Below are 22,263 nucleotides of genomic sequence, written 5' to 3' on the forward strand. Positions count from 1 at the left end.
GACATAGCTCATAATTTCACTGAGCTATGTAAGCCCCTCTGCCACAACAAGACAATGATCCAGGACAGGATTTTTTTAAAAAAGGCAAATGGAAGTTGAGTGACTTGACTAAGGTCAAGCAGCTATAAGTGTCTTAGGCTAGATTTGAACTCAGGTATTCCTGTCTCTAGAACCAACTCTCTATTCCTTCGCCAGTTGACCCTAGTTATATGTAGTAGACATTCTTGCTCAATTGAAATAAATCTTTAATTAATAAAGTGACATTTTGTAAGTTTAATTTGCTTCCCAATTGGATTGAAGGTTCATTTTGCTCTCCGTGTTCCATGCTTTTTGTTGTGATTTCATGAGATAATGCTTATAATCTTCTGTAATCTTTCTCTGTAATATTTTGCAAATAAGTATATACTCTCTATGGGAGTTTCTTTGACTGCCACATCTTTCCATTTGGCAAAAGATCTCGGCATTAAATTAAATTAAACTGTATATTTCTCAGAAGATTTGTAGATGAAATTAGAAAGAATGCAACAAATTGATGCAAAATGGAACAGATTTGTCAGCATTTCTATAATGTTCTGGTAACATCATTGGTTACAGTGGAGCTACCACTTTTTTTCTTTTTTTTTTTTTTTGCTGAGGCAGTTGGGGTTAAGTGACTTGCCCAAGGTCACACAGCTAGAAGTGCTAAGTGTCTGAGGCCAGATTTGAACTCAGGGCTGGTGCTCTATCCACTACACCAACTAGTTGCCCCTGAAATTACCACTTTGAGGAAGTGGAAATAGCAATTGAGAAGATAACATCAGGAAGAATAGTTGCAGCTTGCTTGATATACAAAAGAAGATATTTGTGCTGAAAACAATATAAAGTTATAAATACTCATGCAGTGATTTTCAAGACACCTCAGTGGAAAGAAGATAACTAGAGAATAGAAAAAGTCACATAAAGTAGACACAAAAAAGGATGGACAAGAAGATACCAGCAATTATTAACCAATAAATATACTTTCTTATCTGTAAGAAATCTTCATGGACATATTCTATGTACATAGTGAAGCTATCCTCAGTGAAAATGTGAGAAAGGAAACACATGGGCTTTTTTTTACTAGTTGATTTTCTCCAGCGGACTGCATCTCCCCAGTCCTATAACTGACTGAACTGAAAGATCCTGCTGGGTTCATTGTTTATTGATGACAATAAATCATTTGACTTGGCAGATTTAAGTGTAGCCTTAAAGATTCCTTTTCAATGAGACTAAACTAAACTATGTCAAGATCACACAAGATTTCTTGATAGATATAACCACAGAGATAACCTAGTTACATGATTCTTTGATTATTTCCCTCCCAACTTGAATGTGAGTGAGTTTCTTGTAGTGAGAGATTTTGTTTTTGTCTTTTTAACCGGGACAATGCTTGGTCTATTTATCATTACAAATTTATACTGGAGAAAGCCTTATAAAGACACTGAGTGTGAACAAGCTTTTATTCTAAGGTCTAGCTTTATTCAACACCAGATCATTCATTATTATAGAGAATCCCTAAGAATATAGAATATGGAATTTGTATAACATGGGCATGGGCAAGAATCACATAGGAAGAAAAGTGTATAAATGGTTTCAATTTGCACTGGCAGAGGTAATATATATGAAGAGATCATCAAATCCATAACCATATATGATTGTACTTTGTTTTACTTTATATTCTTGATATCTTTGGGACTAGGAGCTATTCTTGGTTTTATCCCTTAATTTTGGCAAGACTCTGGGCCAACTGTGTCATTTCTCTAGTCTTATTTCCCTTTTTGTAACCATACTCCATTTTAATGAGAATGCTCTGGCTCAGTCCTGAAGAACAGGGCTATTCTACCTCTTCCTCAAGGTTGTCAGGTACTCTGAGAGGTTGCAGGGTTTTTTCTTTACTGTGTTTCTCCTAATTTTGAGGGGGCAGTGACCAGGACCCAGTTCTTCTTAACCACTTCATGTCAATGATTTCCCCAAATGGACATATACTTCATAGATATAGCAAAAACAGAGTACATTTCCCCCAATATGTTGGGGGAATATTTTCTCTTGTTTTACTTAGGACTCTGAAAGGAGAAAACTCATAACTTAGCTCATTTCCTACACAACAATGGTCCCCGAATTCACCTCCCTTTGGAGGTGCTTCATCTCAAGTACTTGTCTCAGCTACTGCTGGGCTGGGGTCCCTCTGGACCTTTCAGACTTGCAAGGTCATAGAGGTTTTTTCTTTTTTTCTTAGAATGGAAAAGGACAAACACAATAGCCAAGGACTAGGCCATCTAACTTCAAAATGGGAAAAGGTGTCACCATATGATTTAAGTGAAAGATTCCCTAAGAGCAAATGAGGCAAAGATGAAAATAGCTGATGTTGATGGAGCCATCAACACCATGATGGAGGTTGATGGACCTTTTTGAATATCTTCACAGTCAAAGAAAAGACACTCTACTACTGTGGTTATCTGACTGGAATCAGTTACAAGATGTTTCTGCATGCTCCTTAGACTCTTCAAGGCCTTTTCAATAGCTATCATCATGATTCTCTTGGAAGCAAACTCTTTAGCTTTGTCATGTGGAGAGATTTCATCCTAGGTGCTCAGTGCATGAACCAGAGTCCCATGAATCCTCCTTCATGGCTCCTTTGTAAGGATAATCAGGTAGTACTTATGAAACACATGGTAGGTACTAAACAGATATCCTGGTTAGTTGGTTGAGTCTTTTCTGTTGCTGCAGAATGTTGGAAATTCACATTTTTCTATTGGAGTCACCTCCTGTATAGTCCACACACTAACTAAACAGTCTTGCTGTTTGATGCAAGAACATAACAGCAACAACCAAAAAAAAAAAAAATCTCAAATTGGATTGAAATGGAAATTGTACTTTTCCACTAGATACTGGGTTCAAGTCCAGCTCAAGAATTTCCTCTGTGAGGTCTTTTTTGAACCCCCCAAGTTGTTTTATTCCTTCCCCTCTATTTTATTTTGTATCTACTACTTACATATTTTGAATTTATTTGTCTGGTAACAAATCTGACAAATTACAACAAATATTCTTATTAATGTTATTCCCCTTAATAGCATATAAACTTCTTGAGAGTAGTGGCTTTCTCATTTTTGCCTTTATTTCCCAAGTGCTGTCATAGTGCTTAGCACACAACAGGTGCCTAATCAATGCGCATTGAATAAATGAATGAATGTTCATACCATTTGAACTTCAGAAAATATTCATTGTAAATATGCCTGGTCTCTGACTTTGCCCTGTAGTAGGTAGAATAGATATTGCCTTGGGCAAGGAGGATACACTTGGTTCTTCTGCCTTGGTAATGGGGAGGAAAGACACCTATCTTTTTATAAATCATCAAGGTAAATGTAAGAGTAGTTGGAAAGCCCAGAAGGATTTTTCTGAGGAATTACTTTTCCCCTCCTTTCCAACCTCTCTCTCTCTCTGAGAGCAGGGCCATGGAAAAGATATGGAGCTATTGTAAAATTCACAGGAAATGGATTGAAACCTGGGTTCACTTTCAGAAGGCACCAATATTATGGAGTTTATTGGATCAGTCCCCTGAGAGACTCTGGGTGCTGGATTGGGTGGCCAAATTTTCTTGGGAGTCCAGTCACAATACCATGGAGTTCTTATGGAACAATATATTGAACATTTGGTACCATTGAGAATTGTTATGAGCTATGTGTTGGCACTGTGTTTACAAAATTATCTTGATAAGACTGCTGCTGGGCTCTGTCTGCCTGTGTCTGGGATGTTTTAAGTCCAAGAAAACTCTGGCCCCTTTCCTCTCTGGCTAATAGAGGGCATATTTTGGACTTGAGATCTTTTTAGTGAAGTTTGGACTCCACTGATCTTCCAGGGGCTATTTGTGTTGGAGGGGCTGGCAAGAATTTTCCTTTGGCCCCAGAGAACTAATGGACTTTCAACTCTCTTAGTCTGGTTCATTGCACTGTTAAAAGCTGCAGAGCTGGTTCCAGCTCAGACAGAAAAAATGGGTACTCTGATTCAATGAACGTGGAGTGACTATTTCAGGTCATTTCCAGAGAGAACTGCTCTAAAGGTATTTGATAGCTTGACTTGGTTGTAGCTAACCAGCACCCTGTTCCTTCTATTTAGTTCTTCAGCCTTCTTAATGTGCGTTTAAATTATCAAGATATATTTTTGCAATAAGGAAAATATGACTCAGGAATCTGAATGTTGGAAAATGATAGTTTGCAGGTAGAATATGAACTAGATTTTAGGGAGTTAATAATAATTGACATTCACATAGCACTTTAAGTTTTACAGAGTGCTTTTTATTTCACTTGACAATTCTTTGAAGTAGGTTCTATGGGTATTATTATTATTATTATCCCCATTTTATAGATGAGAAAACTAAGGCTCAGAGAACTGGAAGTAGAATTTGAACTTATGTCTTTTTGGCCTCAGGGCCCAGGGTCTAGGACTCTGGTTACTATCAACATTGACTTTATCACTGGGGAAAAAAAAGGAGGATGATGATTCATTCATTATATATTAGTTATCAACCAGAATAATTTTGTAAATCATGTTAAACTCTCACATATGTCCTGAAAGTTCAGTCTTTTGTTTTTAAGAGCCCATGAACAAAAGGAAAGGAGGCTTGCCCAATTTTGGAGTTTTTTCATATCTGCTTCTATAGATTCTATAATGATGTCCCTCCCACCTTTCTGGTTTTCCAGATTTTCCCTATTCTCTCTAATATCTGCTGCAAGCCCCATTTTTTGTAACCTCTTCTCTTCACCCATACTCCATTTTTAATCTCCTTACTTCAATTTCAACTCCCCATGGACTATGATTTTGTCATTGTGAGCATTTCCTTTGTCTCCATTCAGACTCATGATTTAGTGGAGGTCAAAAAAATTCGTCACCCCATATGTGACCTGTTCATGAGCCTCTCCAGGTTTAGCAAGACTGATTTTTGGATGACAGATGGGGGATATGTCATTGGACTTGTGTCTACAATTTTGGCATAATCTTTGGGTGGTTTCTTTGTTGCAGATATCCATCAAAAGATGACTTTCATAGAGCATTCTTTCCATAGAAAGAAGTAATATTTCCAGTTTCCCAAACACATATGACATTTCTGTTTCTGCACTTATCACATTCTACATAATATATATATTCTATCTTCCTTGATTAGAGTATAAGCTTCTGGCAGGCAGAATCCTTGTCCTTTTCATCTTTTTATGTTTATTAAATGTCTTAAACATTATTGAAGACTAATACATCAATCAAACTTAGTAACTATTCATATTCAAATTAATTCACATTAATGTATAAGTATCATAAGCTTTTAATTATTTAAGTCCTGTCAAAATTCTTTGTCCCTTTGTTCTCAATCAATATTTCTCTTCTGTGAGTATAAGTGGTGTATACTGCATTCTTCTGTTTTTGCTTTTTTTTTTTTTCCATTTTGTATTATTTCATAAAGGTCTTTTCAGATTCCTCCTTCTTGTTGGTCTGAATATCATTACTGTATGCCATTACATGAATGTACTACAATTTATTTAACCATTCACCTATTGTTGTGCAATTACTGAAGATTACTTTCAATTTTTTTTTTTTTGCAATTATGTATAATGCGGTGGTAGAAATCTTTGAATATTCACCTTTTTAATTTTTTTTTTATTTTTGACACTTTCAGTGTATAGTCCCAGTAATAGAATCAATGAGTCAAAATGTGGATTTTTTTTTCCTGAGGCAATTGGCATTAAGTGACTTTCCCAGGATCACACAGATAGGAAATAGTAAGTGTCTGAGGTCACATTTGAACTCAGATCCTCCTGACTTCAGGGCAGGTGCTCTATCCACTGCTTTACCTAGCTGCCCAAAACGTAAATTCTTTTTGTAACTTTTACTGCATGCTTCCAGGTTGCTTTCCAAAAAGATTCCAAAAAAATTTCCCCAGGAATAAGAGTACCTGTGTTTCCACAAGTCTGTCAGTGTTGTTTCTGTTAGTTTTTAATCCCTTTTGGGGGCTCAATTTGATGGGCATGAGATAGTCTCTCAAATTTATTTTAATTTGCATTCCTTTGACTGTGAGGGAGGTTGAGATAGAATGATTTTTAAAAATTATTATCAATAATTTGTAGGTATGTGTTTTTAAACCACACCATAGAATTATAAATTTAGAACAGTAAGACACTCCAGAGGTCCCATGGTTCAACTCTCTCATTTTACAGATGAGGAAACTGAAGTCCCAAGAAATGAATCCACTTGCCCAAAGTCAGATAGCAAATGGCCGAGATGGGATTAGAACTGAGGTCTTAATTCTAATGTACCACTTCACATCTCTCAGATTGGCTAAAATGACCGGAAAAGATAATGATAAATGTTGGAAGGGATGTGGGAAAACTGGGACAAAAATGCATTGTTAGTGGAGTTGTGAACTATCCAAACATTCTAGCGAGTAATTTGATACTATGTTCAAAGGGCTATACAATTCTGCATTCCCTTTGATCCAGCAGTATTTCTACTGGGTCTGTATACAAAAGAGATTATAAAAAGAGAAAAGAACTCACATGTGCAAAAATGTTTGTGACAGCCCTTTTTGTAGTGGCAAGGAACTAGAAAATGAGTGGATGTCCATCAGTCAAAGAATGGCTGAATAAGTTGTAGTATATGAATGTAGTGGAATATTATTGTTATATAAGAAACCTTTTTCAAGCTAATTTCAGAAAGGCTTGGAGAGAAATGAACATCAGTTATTATCTTAATATCAATTAAGTGAATAGAACCAAGAGAACATTGTATACAGCAACAAGAAGATTATGTGATGATCAACTGTGATGGACTTGAATAATCTTTTCAACAATGAGAGGATTCAGGCCAATTCCAATAGACCTGTGATGGTGAGAGCCATCTGTATCCAGAGAGAGGACTATGGGGATTGAATGTGTATCACAACCTAGTATATTCACCTTTTGTTGTTGTTATTGTTTGTTTGCTTGTTTTTTTCTAATTTTTCCCATTTTGATCTGATTTTTTTTGTGTGTATATGCAGCATGATGAATGTGGAAATATGTTTAGAAGAATTGTACATGTTTTACCTATATTAGATTACTATTGTCTAGGAAGGGGGAAGAGGGAGAAAGAGAGAGAAAAATTTGGAAAACAAGGTTTTCCAAGGGTGAATATTGAAAACTATCTTTGCATGCATTTTGAAAAATAAAAAACTATTATTATAAACAAAAACCCCAAACAAAATGAAAAAAATTATGTTGAAAACTAAAAAACAAACAAACAACAACAAAAACAAAAACAACTCAGGTCTTCTCACTTTCCATGTTGCTTCTTTGACCATTTATTAATTGTAGACTGGGAGCCCCACTACAAAGCTTATTGATCTTCGAATTCTTTATGGTTCCTAATCAGGAGCCGTGAATGTCATAGTCACTTCAGATACTTTTGTTTTACTGAATAAAGTATGTTTTTTTTCCTAGCCTTTATACCTCACAAATCAGTAAATATTTCTTGAATGAATGAATAGATGAATAGACCTGACTCCCCTAAATTTTCTCTCAGTACTGGTGGGAGGTAGGGTGAGTTTGTTGGACTAGGTCACCCTGATGGTCCAGCTCTAAATTCTATAATCTTATGAAGAGAAGATGATTTCATTTTAAGCAGAGCAGGCCTATTTCACTTCCCACTGCACACTTCTGTGTGTCATCCTCTGGAGAGAAAAAGCAGAGATGTTTCTTTTGCATGGGTTTTGTTGTGTATGTGAGTTGTGTTAGGTGTGTACCTCCCTTAGGCAGAGTGTATACTTTGCCCTCAGAATGTTCTTCTATGCCTTCTTTCCTGCCTTCTAAATGTCGGGCCTTGTATCCATTTGGTTCCCTATTGCCTGGCTCCCACCCCCAACAGCCATCCAGCCCTGGTGGCTAGTGTCCCCATTTTGCTCTTGACCCCAAACCCTCTGGCATGTCAAGGAGCCAGGCTCCTGCAGCTGAGTTCCAAGCACCAACAATGATGCCATTGAGGGCTGTGCTGGGGCTAGGCTCCTGATGCCTGAGTGGACTGCCCAGGAAGGGAACAGCTCAAGGCCAATTTTTTTTACTTAGACCAAGCTGCAGCCAGAAATAGGTGTCCAGTGGCTATCTCCAGGTCTTGTTGCTCTGCTTCTGAAGGACCACTTTGTGTTTGGATTGAGCGCCTACAGAATATTTATGGAACTGAGGTGAGGGAAATTTAAACAGGGAAACAAATATATTTTGGAGACTTTAGGAAGGGAGCAGAGCATGATGGAGTAGAAAGAGCCCTAGGCCTCTAATCTGAGTTCTAGGCTTACCTCAGCTAATGACTGACTGGGCAAGTGTCTTTGAGAAGGGAAATTTGAGCATGTGGTGGAAGAGTCCTTAGACTTGGGAGTCAGTACTAGTTCTGGATTCCTACTTCCCTTCTCCCCTCCCACCCCTTACCATAGGCAAGTCAATTTGTTTCTCTGAGTTTTGGTATATTCATCTGTAAAAGGGGTAGAATAAAGCTTTTATTTCCTACCATATGGGGTTGTTGTATTGATGAGAGAACACATATAAATTACTTTGTAAGTATGAAAGTGCTTTATACATGGAAGCTGTCATCATCATCATCATTATGTATAATTGTTGAAGTTTGTATTAAGTATGGATTTTCAATGACATCAGATTCTTCAACCTTTTTATCTCTAGATTTTAGTAGGTCTTCAATTTCATCTTTTATTTCATCTAATCTAGGCTCAAGAATGAAGTCATTTTTTACATATGATTGCCCTGCAGTGATCAGCAGTAAGTTGTGGTAGACTTGGAGTTAAGATTACTATTGATAAAAAAGATGGAATAAAACGCATGATATCTATTTCTAATTTTATTATGATATAGCTCTGGAACATAAAGAAAATATTCTTGCTCACTTGGGGTTTGTCTATATTGGTGATCAGCACTGTCTGCACTAATGCATTTCCAGGAGATGGGGTATTTCTGATTTTTTGGGGACAATATTGCCTTTTTTTGAGGGGAACAGAATGTGATGGAATGCCATATATTCTGCCAAGATGATCATCACAATGGTTTCTAATAGGGCCAACCTGCAACCTTGGCTACCTTATCTAATTCTTTTACACTTAGGAGAAGTTATTGCACTGACTGAGATAGTAATTCAAATAATGCTATCAGCACAGCTTACTTTACCAATGTTTCAGGGTTCTTGCCAGGCTTCCACAGCTTCCCTAGTTGTCATGACACACGAAGGCCTTCATTTCCTCATATGTAAAAAGAAGGGGTTAGATTAGATGGTTTCTGAAGTTGCTTTTAGCTCCAGCTCTGAGGTCCTTTGATCTCAGTATTGCAATACTGTGTATTATAGCCACTTGAATTGGTGTCCTATCCCCTTAAGAGACTACAAATTCTTTGAGAGAAGGTTCAATGTCTTATCTCCACTCTGTATCTCTTCCAGCATCTAGCATATTGTTTTGCACATGGCAAATGTTATAGTCTTTTGTATATGTACAAAATGATGCATATATAGTTTTCTTTAGTTGTTCTGTAGAAATACAAATTCACATTCAATGATCTAGGTGGCAAAAAAAAAATTAAAATAAAAAAATTCATGGAACAGCATTTGAGTTGGGAGGGTTAACTTATTCCAGGTATTCTCATTTTATAGAAGAGAGAACTGAGGTCAAATGACTTGTTCAGAATAATACAACTCTTATCCTCAACTATAATTTGAAGTGGGATCTTTTGACTCCAAGTTCTGTATCCTGTTCATACCATATTTGGCTGAAAAAATGGGGCAAAAGGGGCAGTGATGAAGAGAACTCTACTAGCAGTCATTTGCCATAGCCAGGAGGCTGAAAAGAAGTTTCTGAGAGAAAAGCGTGACCTTTGGAATGGATTCTTTCAGTTCCTATTCACTCTGGCCAGCAATCAAAGAGCTATGATAAGGAAGTTTTCCCTTGGATCATCTCTGTCCAGCCTTTTCTCTCTTATGAAGAGAGAGATCATTTGTGGTGGAATGGGGAGGAACCTTGGCAGCTATTCCCCTCACTGGTCCCTACTCTGCTATGACCTTGGGTGCTGAACTATAGAGAAATGATTAAGAGTTGGAATAACTTTTACGTTCTCTTTGCTATAATACTTAGTCAAGATTCTTATGTTTGAGGGAGCATCCTCTCCCACAAATGTCCCTAGTGGCTATTTGATATATATTTATTCCTTGGGGATCAATGATAAACAGGTGGGTTGGACCCCCTTGTGATCTGTCGGAGCTGACCCTCTGCAAAACTGGCAAGGTCTGGAAGTTTTTTAACCCAACTTCTTCATCCCTCTATAGCTCTTCTCCCTATTCAGCTCCTCAACACTACCCTTCATCATCAGCATTTGTCCTTCAGGGCCCACAAGTAGTCAAAACAAGGTTGACATTAACTCTCTTTCAAAAAAAAAGTCCAACAAAAACTTTTTTTTATTATTATTCTGAACTTGGCAAAAATCAACAAACATGAACATTTCCTTATACAAAGAACAGAAAAAGAAGACTGCAGATGACACTCTGAATATCTATTATGCAGAGTCTGGATTTTTAAAAATATATATTAAATTCAACTTAGTAGTTCCAATACTGACTTGATTGTCTGTCTCTTTCTGAACTTCTTTTTGCTCTCTTATGAAAAACAACAATAAAAAATAGGTTATCATTTATATATCGCTTTAAGGTTTGCAAAATGTTTTATTGATATTATCTGATTACTGATATTAGCAACCCTAGGAGGTAGGTACTATTATATATTTATTCCTCACTCTCAATATATCACTAACCTGCTTCCTTTTTTGAACTTACATGTCTATCATGATGTCTCTCACATACAGTTTGCTATAATGCAGCCTGTTAACCACTACAGTATGCAGATACAAATATGAAAAAGGTGAAGAGTTCTTGCCTTCAAGAAACTTATAATCAAATGTGGGGTGGGGAAGAGGAAGGGATTATCACATATAAATACAAGTTAGATTCAGTATAGTGTGGTAAAAACAAAAGAGAGATTCATTTTATGTGCTATACAAATTTTGAGGTAGAATTCCTTTTAGCTGAAGGGATGAGACTAACTTTCAAGAGCCAAAGAAATGGGTCCATTCCTAAATTGGAATAGGCTACTTTGAAAGTTGGTGGGTTTCTCTTCCTTAGAAGCTCTTTGAATGGGATGACTACTGGCTGGGTATGGTGTAGTGGGGATTCCTTTTGCTTATCAGTTGGATTAGACGACTGCTAAAATTGCTCTCAAATTTTGTGATTCAGTGAAATAAATCATTAATGTTGAGATCTAGGCATGTTTTCAGGAAATAAGGCATTTTTGGGCAGAATATAACATTTAGCATCATCCAGGCATTTGCTTATCTACTTTTACAATTAGCTTTAGATACAATTAGTTTTAGAAATCTAAGTATATGACTTGCTCTAGAGGTAGAGCATTACCAAAATCAGGTTTGAATGCTAAGTCAACCAATCAGAATGGTCCCTTTGGAGAGAATGGGAGAAAAAGGGGAATTGTGCACACACAGTTTTTGCTTTTTATTCTGGTACCTCACAGGACTAGGTCTCTCTCTTCTCCCTTCCCCCATGCATGTCCTTGAAACTATTTTTATTTGTTGCTGGAAACCAAAAATACATTGAAAGCCAAATGTGCTGGAATGGTTTTCCACGTGCTGTTGGGGTTGAGAAGAGGGATTTTGCCTAGAGGAGTGAACAGGCTTTCAAGCTGGCTTCTGGAACCAGTTGAGGCTGCAGGTCTGTGTGGGTGTGCAAACCTGGGGGGATGGCGCCAGGTTCAGTAGAATGAGTTGAGAGGTACATGACTGGCTGGCAAGAGGAAGGAGGCTTAGCAATGTGGTGGTAGAAACAGCTTTGCTTGGAATCCCTGAACTTCTTTAGTAGAAATCTAGTATATTCAGATAGATGCTTGCTCACTGGACAAATATTTATTGAGGGCCTACCCATACAAGATACATGATGGAGGAGAGGAGTATAAAGAAGCATGAGACACAGTTCTTTTCTGTCATAGGAAAGATAATAAGGCACCTGGACAAATTCAATTAACAAATATTTATTGTGCACTTACTACATGCAGGGCCTCTGTTTGCTGCAAGAGCACAAAGATGAGAAACAACACAGTTCCTGCTCTCAAGGATCTTAACAATCCAATGGAGATAAGGAAGGTAGATGAGTCACCTGTATTAATAATTATGATAAAAGGTAGAATGTCATGGGATGGAGGGGATGGAGCCAGCTTTGATGCAATAAGAATTTTGAGGAGGTGAGAGATCACTTTCAGTTACAAAGTGGGATCAGAATGGCTTCATCCATGCTATGATAGTTGAATTAGACCTGAAAGTGAGAGAAGAATTTGAGAGAAGAATTTCAATAGGTAGAGATGTGTGGAATGGGGGAGTTCCAGCCTGGGTGAATGCTTAGAAGTGAGGATAGATGAGATCAAAGAGTAGAGAATAGTTTGATTTGGCAAGAATATGGAGTATGTGAGGGAGAGTTCAAGAGTATGAGTGAAATATAAGTGGAAAGGTAGTTTTAGGGAGGACCTCAAATGCCTGGCTAATGAGTTTGTATTTTGATTCTAAAAACTGTAGGGAGCAGGGAAGTTTTTTGAGTAAAAGAATGACATGGTTAAGGCTTAGAAATTAGGAAGATTGTTTTGATAGCTGAGTGGAGGATGGACTATAGAAGGGCCTATTCATAGTGGCTCACATCAGATAGGATGAGAATCTGAACTAGGGTTTAGTGGATGAAACAAATTGGAGCGACATTATGGGGATTGAAATAATAGTATTTGGAAACTGATTTGATATGGGATATTCTTGGACATAGCAACAAGAGTCAAGACAAGAATTGAGACTTTCTGACTTCCAATCCCACATCATACAGTCCCTTTGGTAGGACTCACAAAAAAAACTTTGTTTTGCCTTCTTCTGATGTGTCTGTGTTATAGTGTATAATATTTACCTGTATCTCATTACCATCAAGATCATGAGGAAGTCTTTTTCCTGAGTTTTTATCAGTGGATAGAGAATTCACAGTGAAACACTTACACCTCTTCCAAAGTCTCCATGGAGAATTATGTATGTCTTATTTCCCTGCTGTATTATGAGCTCCACAAAGAACAAGGGTCTTATCTTAGTTACACAATTAGTTCCTCCTCTGATATTTTACAGCTTTGCGACTATAGTTGAATCACTGAAGCTCAGTTTCTTCATCTAAAATGGGAATAATATTAATTTGTAAAGTGAATGCTCTCAAGTGATTTTCAAATCTTACATCCCTACACAAATGTTAGTTCTCCCTTTCCTCATTCTTTTCCTTCTCCTCCTCTTCCTTCTTCTTCCTACAATATAGTTTTCCCCCAATGTCTCACACAGCATTCTGCTCATCAGAGGTGTTCAATAAATGTCTGTTGAGTTGAGATTCATGGTAATATAGCATATGTTTTTACCTCTAGCTGAACACTTTACATATAGCTATCTTCTATCTCACAGTTCATAGGGATGACAGAGCCTAGATTCTTGGGAATATGTAATATATAAAAAGAGATGCTCTTTCCCCTCTTTTTAAGCCTAAGCACAATTTTTGGTTTATTTTTAAAAATAAATTGCCATAAAGAATTGGATATTGAGGGGGAGCTAAGTGACATAGTAGATAGCTCACTAGACCTGGAGTGAGAAGGACCTAAGTTAAAATCCAATCTCTGATAATTATTAGGTATGTGACTCTGGGAAAGTCCTCAAATCCTGACTTCCTCCAAAAAAAAAAAAAGAATTAGAAATTTAAGGAATATCTTTAATTGGGGAATGGTTGAATAAGTTGTACTGTGTGATTGTGATAGAATGCCATTGAGCTATGCAAATGATAAGCAAGATGATTTCAGAAAAACCTGGGAAAACTTATATAAGCTAATACAAAGTGAAGTGAGCAGAACCAGGAGTACATTATATATAGTAACAGCAATATTGTATTATGATTAACTGTGAATGACTTGGCTGTGAATGACTTGGAAAGATCCAAGAATATTCTGAAGGATTTATGATGAAAAATGCTATCTACTTCCAGAGAAAGAATTGATAGAATCTGAATGAAGATTGAAGCCTACTTTTTGAACTTTATTTTTTTCATGTTTTTTTTTTTTTTTTTGGGGGGGGGGGAGCTGTAGTTTCTTTTATGTTGTGATTAAAATGGAAATATGTTTTGCCTGATTGTATATATATATAACTATATCAAATTATTTGCTGTCTCTGAGAAGGAAGGAATTTGAAACTTGAAATTTTAAATTTTTAAAAAATGAACGTTAAAAGTATTTTGACTATAATTGAAAAAAATGGATTAAAAATAAATTGTTATCACACATAATAGCTTATAAATTTGATTTCTTTTGAAATTACAAACAATAACAATATTAAGGAGAATAGGGTTTTCTGGTTGACTGAGGTTAAATGGCAATAAGACCATAACAACACTAGAGCATTTGAGGACCTAGATTCATTTGGGAATGTCTGGGCCCTACTGAAAGTCCCTTAAGTCTTCCTAAAATACAATGTCTTGTTTTCCTGTTTTAGCAAGCAAAGCATGCTCAATCCTAATAGAATATTTGGTGATGATTCAGGATCTTGCAATACTTCCAAAGTCATTATTATAAATATAAATTATGATTTTATAAGGCTATACATTTTCAGTAGCTCCCTATTTCCCAATGAATAAAGTTTAAAATTTTCTGTCTGGCATTTAGAGCCTTTCACAAACTGAGACCAGATGACCTTTCTAGTTTCTTTTCCAATGATGCCCTCCCTCCTCCTATATTTCAGACACAGGTCTTTTTACTTGCATTGTATTCTCTTGATTCTTTACTTTTGTTTATATTATTTCTTATAATTGAAAAGTGCCTTCCCCACTTTTGCCTTCACTTATTCAATTCCTACTCATTCTTTTAAACTGAATTCAAATTCTCTCCACAAACCCTTCCTTGATTCTTCCTCTTTTAAATTTTCCATAGAATTTTGTTTAGCAGCTTCCTAATTCATTTGTGATATTTTAAAAATTTTAAATTTAAAATCTAGACTGGACTGGGAGCTACATGAGGACAGGAAATGTCTTATTTAGAATGTTTAGCTCTCCAGGGACATAGACAATGCTCTGAATGCAGCTAATATTTAATGTGTTTGTTAAATGAGTGTTGAATTAATGAATGACTAAATATAAAAGGCATATAAGAAGGAGCTGAATGATGGCTGAAACTGAATCTCTACCAGAGAACTAGGGTTCAGATTCTGATTATGCCATTACCTGTGTGACCTTGAACAGGTTACTTAACTAGATTTCAATTCTTAACCTGTATAATAAGGAGTTGGATTAGATGACCTCTAAATTCCCTTCTAGTATGCTAAGGTATGCTTTGGAGGAGATTCCTCTCCTATTAAAAAACCTCTAAAATTTGCCTAAAAGTGAAATGTATAATACATTTCAGTTTTTGAGGCTTTAGTATTTGTATCATATATTTAGAATGAGGCATTAGAATAGTATGGTAGTGGAACATTCATATAAAATAGTCATATATTCTTGGAGGCATTTTTTTTTCAGTTTTGAAGATGGCTATATTGAGGTCCCAGTCATGAAAAGTAACTTGGATAAATGAATGAAGACTAAAACTTTGGAAGCCACAACCTGATTCCTAAATCCTTTGACTCTTAAGCATAGTCTAGAGAAGAGGGATCAAGTGGCTGTAGTTGAGTCATGAACTCTGGTGACTGTGACCTCCTTTGGACAGAGGAATCATTGAGAGTATTGCTCGTGTTAGCAGTTATCTGTCTTGCTAACTTTCTCTAAACAAACCTACATTTTCACCTTCCTGTTTGAAATGCAGTTCTGTTCCTTTTTTCCACTTACATTGTAACCATAATTCAAAAACCAGTTCAAATTCTTGATCCCTCCACCCACCACAGTCCATAGTAAACTCTGAGCTAAGATCATAGGATCAGATCACTGGAAAGGAATCTGGAGAACATCCATCCAACCCCTTTCTTTTATTTTATTAGGAAATCTTATTTTTGTTGATATCTTTTATTTTACATTACAGCCATTTGTCAATATCTCCTCATATCTTCTACCTTGGGATCTATCCCATATAATAAAGATAAAAAAAGAACAAAACTTATCAAACCATCAGTTATTTTTGACATCATATGAAATATTCCAGGTCCTTAATGAGGAGAGGGAATCATGTTTTCTTAACTCTTCTCTAGGGATCACTTATATAATTAGTTTCCTTTCTTTCCTCCCTCCCTTTTGTTTATCCCTATTTGTTTATTTTTGTTTTATATAGTCATTCTGTGTGTTGCTTTCCTTGGTTCTTCCCTTTGTATCAATTAGTGTAATTCTTTCTAGTCTTTTCTGAATTATTCACGTTCATTGTTTTTTAATTGAAGTGATATACCATTATATTCATGTGCCATAATTTGTTCAGCCATTCCCCAGTAGCATCTTCATTTTATATTAGGGAAATGAAGCTCAGAGAAGTTAAAATGACTAGTGATATAAAAGACATAGGTGCATAAAGAGCCCATCTAGGATCTGAAATCATTGTGCCACACTGTTCTTTTAATTGTGCCATTGCCTCTTGTAACTTTTATTGGTTACTATTCACTTAGGACTCATCATATGCTACATCTTGTATTATTGTTTTAGTTTTTCTTGAGCATGTATTTTCTTTCCCCAGCTAAATTGTAAACTCCCTGAGTTCAGGGATCATGTAAAACACTTTGTACTGTCTCTCTATGCCTACTTAGCTTAGGTGTTCATGGTTGATACCCAATACATGTCCATGGAATGAACAAACGGGTTGGAATCCTGATTTCCTGAGTTGTTTTGGTTTTGGAGATGGCAAGCAGTGAACCTTGCCATTCCAAAATCTTTAAGTGGCCTGAGCAAATATTCTATTGGGAGGCAGGCAGTTCCCTTCAGTCTTAGTGAGCTGGGAACTGAAATTGCTTCCCCAATCTACTTACCAAACAGGTTCTGTTACCACCATTTTACACAGGGCCCCATAACCCCAGCAGAAATGGGAATCAGCTATCTGCTTCTCATGTGAGCTCACAGAATGAGAGAGCTGGAAGGGAGCTTAGATACCAGTTAGTCCTCCTTTCTATAAGGTTCAGTTAAATTGGAGGATCCCCTGAGGGAAAACTTTGAAAGACCAGTTGGTCCAGCCTAGGCAGACAGAAATCAGGGGTGGTAAAGGAGAGGGAGGAGACAGAACAAGGCTGAGTTTTCCTTTGGTATTAGAAAGGAAAAAAAAGAGGATCATAGGATTGAGTTACTAGTTAGCAAACATCTTACAAGTGAATTAATCAAAATCTTTGAAATCTAGAAACAAGAGTATTGGATTTGGAGTCAGAGATTCCGTATGATTCCTGATTGCAATTCCTAGCTGTATGTACTTTGGTAAATCACTTACTCTATAGGAACCTTGATTTCCTTATTGGTAAAATGGGAATAATAATATTTGTGCTACCTACTTTATAAGGTTGTTATGGAGAGAGAATAAAAAATTATGAAAAAATGTTTCATAATAAAATGCTAAATAAAGCCCAGCAATTATTAATTTATTATCTAGTTCTGTGCTAGGCTTTGAGGAATTCAGTTCTGTGTGATGGGGTGAACCATTTGGAGCCATGAAAACTCACAATAACTTTTTAAAGCTCTCTTGCACTCTTTAAACCAAATAATATTTGAGATACAAATTCATTCAACAAACCTTTTTGGAGCACCTATTATTTAATGAACTAATATTTACATGTGCAGTTCCATGCTGAGTGCTGGAATGGGAGATGATACAAAACTTGTCTGGGTGCATGTTATCAAATATTACAGCCTAATTGAGCAGACAGGATTTGCATAGGTGAAACATGTACTATAGTAGAGACCTGGGATCTGGAGAGTAGGGTCAGGATACCTAGGTTCTATGTTGAGTCTACAACTAACTAGGTGTGTGATCTTAAGCAATTCAGTCTCTCTCTGAGCCTCAGTTCCTTTTTTTGTTAAATGAGTGGGTGGACATACATGACAAAGTCCCAGTCTCCATCTGATGAGTCATTGTGGTGAAAAGAACATAGAAGACTACACAGGAGTCCATCTAGGAGGAGGAAATCAGGATGGTGAGCAGAAGAGACTTGTAATATGATCGTTGGTTGAAAGAACTAGGGATGTTTAGCCTAGAGAAAAAAGTTAAGAGGAGATGATGGCTATCTTCAAGTATTTGAAGGATTGCCTTAAATGAGATGATTTTTTTTAGATCCCTTCCAGATCTGAGCTTCCATAGTCAGAGACTGTTTCTGATAAAATATAGAATTGAAAAACAGTGTAAAAAGGTATGGTAGCCATAATAAAATGTGTGTGTGTATGTGTGTGTGTGTGTGTGTGTGTGTGTGTGTGTGTGTGTGTAGGTCGCAGGAAAAAGTACACAGGATCTTGGATTTAGAACTAGAAGAGGGAAATTGGTGCTAGAGGCTACTCAGGGCGGAAAGTGCTTGGTGCAAGTGAAGGAAAGTTTTCTGACCTTCTCTAAGTGTCTGTTTGCAGAAACCCGGCAGGCAGCGCTCCCCATCCTAAAGTGGACTGCTGGGTGGCGCGATGGAAAGGCCTTCCTGTTTCTATTCCTACCTGTGTATGTCGGAGGGGTCTGTCTCCGCCCCTGCTGGCCGCAGAGCCCTCGGATTGGCTGCTGTTTCTATGGTTACCGCAGTTTCTGAGGCCCCGGGGAAGAGCAGTTGGATGGCGAACTTGCCGGCTCCCCGACACATGTCCCTCCGGATCAGCCAGGAATTTGACAGGGAGACTATGTGTGCCTGGGTGCGCTGAGGTGCGCGTGATTCGGGAAGCAGGAGAAGGGAGAAAGAAGAGGGCACCGAAAGGAAAATCTAGAGTGTCCTGGGAACTGGGATTGCCCCCATCAGGTTATCCACTGAACAGGCTGATTTTTTCCCATTTAAAAAAAAAAGAAAAGAAAGAAAAGAAATGTGCTGTGTTTGCTGTGGAAATGATGTAGAACAGGAATCTATCCTCAGCCTTATTTCTTCCTCAACTTGAAAAATCATGTCGACTCATCTTTAGTCCTCTCTCTGAAAGCACACATGATATTCCTATTTGTCCAGCTGCTGTTGTGTTACTGTTAGACTTCAAAATTATCCTCTTCTATCCTCTCTCAAAAAAAAAAAAAAAAATCCACAACAGCAGCAACAAAAATACTTTCTCTGGAGATTTAAATACTGTTGCCCATGCTCCTTTTAAAAGTTCAACTTTGGTTATTTAAAAAAGGCTTTCCTTTTCTTTTCCTTAAAGGGAGAAAAACCAGAATGAAACCTCTTATGTTATTCTTGGTGCTGGCCAAGAGAGAACTGGTTATAATTCACCCTGCCCTTTAAAATCACAGGTCTAACAAGATTGAGTGGCTTGGTCAAGACCTGAGGATAGTATATATCTCCTAAAATGCTTGAGTTAGGGATCACTTCAGTCCAACTTGAGGCTTAGGAGGTGAGTGATTTGCTTAAGCCTACAGAGAGTGCCAGTGGCAGAGTCAGGACTCCTGGTACTCTTCCCATTATACCACATTTCATCTTTCTGCTATTATCAGAGGAGATGTGTATGATGAAAATAAAATCATTTTTGGCTAAAGTGATGGTTTGGAGGCTGATGGTAGGGAGATTAGTTTTAGGGAATGGGATTATAGAATTTTTGGACTGGGCAGGGAAGAGAGAATCTCTATGGAAACCATGTAATTTATACCCAGCCTCAATTCAATTACTACTTATTGAGCATTTGTGTGCAAGGTGATGTGGGAAATGCAAAAGCATGTTTCCTAACTTTATGGAATTCACGCTGTTGTTGGGGAGATAAGATGTGCCACAGGAAGCAGTGACAAGACAATATGGTTGGGGGACTAAGCAACAAAAGGATTGGTTCAGGTACTAAGTATTATGGGAATTCATTGAAAGGAGAGATTATTGAGGGTTGAAGTAGTTGAAGAAGGTTTTCTGGAGCAGGTGGGACTTGAGTTTATCCTTGAAGAAAGAATGGGACTTGAATAACGCAGACAGAAAGGGAGAGGGCAGTCCAGCAAGAGGAAGAAGGAATATGCTAAGAATTTTCTCAGGACAGGCACGAGAATAGCCTAGCTAAAATGGAGGGTTTTTATTGAAATCTCTGTGATTTAGAAAATGACTTTTTAGTTAAAAAGAAACAATATAGTGAAGTGGATAGAGCCCTGGATTTAGAATGAAAGGTCCTGGCTTTTAATTTGCTTACTACTAGTAGGACTTTGGGCAAATCATCTACCCTTTCTGAACTTCAGTTGTTTCATCTGTAAAATGACAGGATTAGATCATATAGCCTCTTATGCTCATTCTAGATCTAGATCTATGTTTCTATGTGGTTTGCTCTGGAGACAGCAAGAAATTTGCAGCTACAATGAATCCCTACTACTATCTAGATCCCTTTTGTGTTTTTCTTCCTTCTTTCCTCTCCCTTCATCCCACTTCCTTTTATTCCTTGCTCTGGCTATTCTGTCAACTTCTTTTCCCCCCCTCTGTTGCCAATGTTTGTTGATATTCACATTGACCTTTTGGAAGAATCAAGCACCATAAACATCTGACCAATAAAATGAACTCACTGAGTACAAGTAGAAGCAAGGTGGTATGGTAAAAGGGTATTCAAAGGAAAGGAGAAGAATATGATTCTGATCCGGACTTCTTGTCTAACTGGATTATATTGTTGTTGTTCAGTCATCTCCAATTCTTTGAAACTCTGTTTGGGGTTTCTTGGCAAAGATACTAAAGTGATTTGCCATTTCCTTTTCCAGCTCATTTTACAAATGAGAAAACTGAGGCAAACAGGGTTAAGTGACTTGCCTAGAGTCTCACAGCTAGTATGTATCTGAGACTGAATTGAACATATGAAGATGAATCTTCCTATTTCTAAGCCCAGTGTTCTATCCATTGCAACACTTAGTTTCTCCTTGATGAAATCTTCTCTTTCTGGGACTAAATTTTCTCATCTATGCAATTAATGAGTTAAACTAGATTGTTTCTAAGCTCCTGCTAGCTTTGACTATCTATAATAGACATAAACCTAGTCCTCATGTCATTTAGAAGGAACAGACAAGTAAATTGGACAGAAGGAGTTTGGAACAGGGGTCAAACATCCTACTTCTTTGAACTATTCTATATAACAGTTCAGAAGCATCTATGTTAAAAATTGGAGAAGAAGGAAGAAAAAGCAGGGGGGAGATAACCAATGCTTTCCTGATTTTTTTATTTTTTATTTTTATTTTTGCCTGTAGGGCAATTGGTAACAGAATAATATTGGTTGCTCCTTTAGGTTTTCCATCCTTTGATTTTCTCCTAATCCATCACCCCTGCTTTGGCTTTACTCCCTCACTGTTATTGACTGTTTTTAGCCAATTTAACTTGAAACTGAATTCTTCTATACTTTACCCCCTTGTCCTGTTGTTGCTTATACTTTTGCAATGCTCAATTCTAAATCTGCTCCAACCATCCTTGTCCTATCTTACTGTTGACAATGTTAGAGGAAGTCAAAAGGCTATGTTAACCTTTCTACCTGGGCCCTTGAGCCCATCTTGTCTAGAAGCCTGCAACTTCAATTATCCTCTCTCTGTGTTTCTTTCTCAGATTTTTAATGTCTTCCTATCTATAAGTCCCTTCCCTATTGCTTTCAAGAATGTTCATGTCTTTCTCACTCTTAGAAAGGCTTCACTATACCCTACTATTCATTCCTTCAAGCTGTCATTCTCCTCTTTCTTTTCTTTCTCAGCCAAACTCTTGAAAAAGCTACCTACATTGTGTGATTCCACTTTTTTATCAACTTCTCAACCTTTTGTACTCTGGCTTTTGACCTTTTCACTTAATCAAAATTTTGCTCTAAAGTTACAAATGTTCTCTTAATTGACAAAACTGAGGATCTTTTCTCAACTCATACCTTTTCTACCTATCTGCTGCATTTAACACTGTTGACCTTCATTTTCTTCTTATATATTTTCCTCTCTGAGTTTTTGTGATGTTATTCTCCTTACTAGTTCTCCTATCTATCTGATTGTTTCTTTGCTGAGTCATTATCCCATATTAACTGTGGGTATAATTCTATGTTTCCCTTTCTCCCTTCTATACATTTTCACATAGTGACATCACA

The 22,263-nt window shown here is 37.1% G+C and overlaps 1 long non-coding RNA gene across 1 annotated transcript in view; it reads right to left on the reverse strand.

Moving 5' to 3' along the window:
* Window positions 1-19,801, reverse strand: part of LOC127550883 (uncharacterized) — a 43,613-nt gene extending 23,812 nt beyond the window's left edge. Inside the window, exons 1-2 of the long non-coding RNA XR_007950956.1 lie at window positions 18,724-19,801; window positions 9,199-9,274 (exon numbers count right to left, since the gene is read on the reverse strand). This is a non-coding gene — a long non-coding RNA (uncharacterized LOC127550883). The remainder of the gene's footprint in view (window positions 1-9,198; window positions 9,275-18,723) is intronic.
* Window positions 19,802-22,263: the final 2,462 nt, after the last annotated feature.

This window comes from Antechinus flavipes, chromosome 2, assembly GCF_016432865.1.
Source record: "Antechinus flavipes isolate AdamAnt ecotype Samford, QLD, Australia chromosome 2, AdamAnt_v2, whole genome shotgun sequence".
Classification (NCBI taxonomy): domain Eukaryota; kingdom Metazoa; phylum Chordata; class Mammalia; order Dasyuromorphia; family Dasyuridae; genus Antechinus; species Antechinus flavipes.